The sequence below is a fragment of the Priapulus caudatus genome, unplaced genomic scaffold, assembly GCF_000485595.1.
Source record: "Priapulus caudatus unplaced genomic scaffold, Priapulus_caudatus-5.0.1 Scaffold62, whole genome shotgun sequence".
Taxonomy (NCBI): Eukaryota; Metazoa; Priapulida; class Priapulimorpha; order Priapulimorphida; family Priapulidae; genus Priapulus; species Priapulus caudatus.
In genome coordinates this window covers 545,134-546,050 of record NW_014577123.1, presented here as the reverse complement: position 1 = coordinate 546,050, position 917 = coordinate 545,134, and positions in this window count along the sequence as shown.

Genomic DNA, 917 nt, shown 5'->3' with positions numbered 1-917 from the left:
ATGTGTGCGTGCGGTTTTCTAAATGCATCGGCAGGAACCAGCTTGATGAACTTTTGGGCTGCGTGGTTTGAGACCGGCGCATAGCTGCGTTCATGGCGTACTGACCCGGACTGGACAAGGGAACTCAACATGTACCTCGATCGAGTGAGTATTGTGCGTGCGTAATCGCTAACACTGTGGGACGACAATAACTCTGCATGCCAATTAGTGAAGTGCGGCGGTTATGTCGCCTACATTATATCGCTGTTCATTCAGTGTCTGGATAACTCGCTGCCTCAATCCATTATTATTATTTTTGTCATCATCATGCAATCATGCATCATTGTTCTTCGTCAGTTGCCATCTCTGTTAAACTTATCGCTTACGCAAGTATTACTGCTGTTGCTGTTGTTTTGGCAATGCGGTTCACGGGCAGGTCGTACACTGCGCTGTCCATCTGCCCTGATTATTCCACGCGTTCGCAGGTTCTGGTGGTGGCTTCCTGGCCTGCCATCATCTCGCCTGATTATTCAAGGCCGTCTTCCTCCCTTCCAGGTTCTGGTTGGTGGCTTCCCGGCCTGCCACATCTCCACTGATTAATTCACCGCTTCCTACCTTCCAGGTTTCTGGTGGTGCTTCCCCGGCCTGGTCCATTCAGCGTGCTCATTCTTCATCTAACGACCGAGTCGCGGGCCGCTTCCATACTTACGACGCAATCCGGCGATGGGGTCGAGCCGGGAAACCTAAGCTACTGAGGCTGGGTCCAGCGGCGGAGCGGCGGCTTCCAGTGGGCCGGCGTCGGCGATAGCAGACGGAGAAGAGAAATGAGTAGAGACATGGAGAGAGAGACGCTGTAACTAATTCCCGTAGTAAATGAATTGCGCGTGCGTGGCGTAGCGGCGTTAGCTCGGGCAGAATTGCAAGGCAAGAGCCGGGAG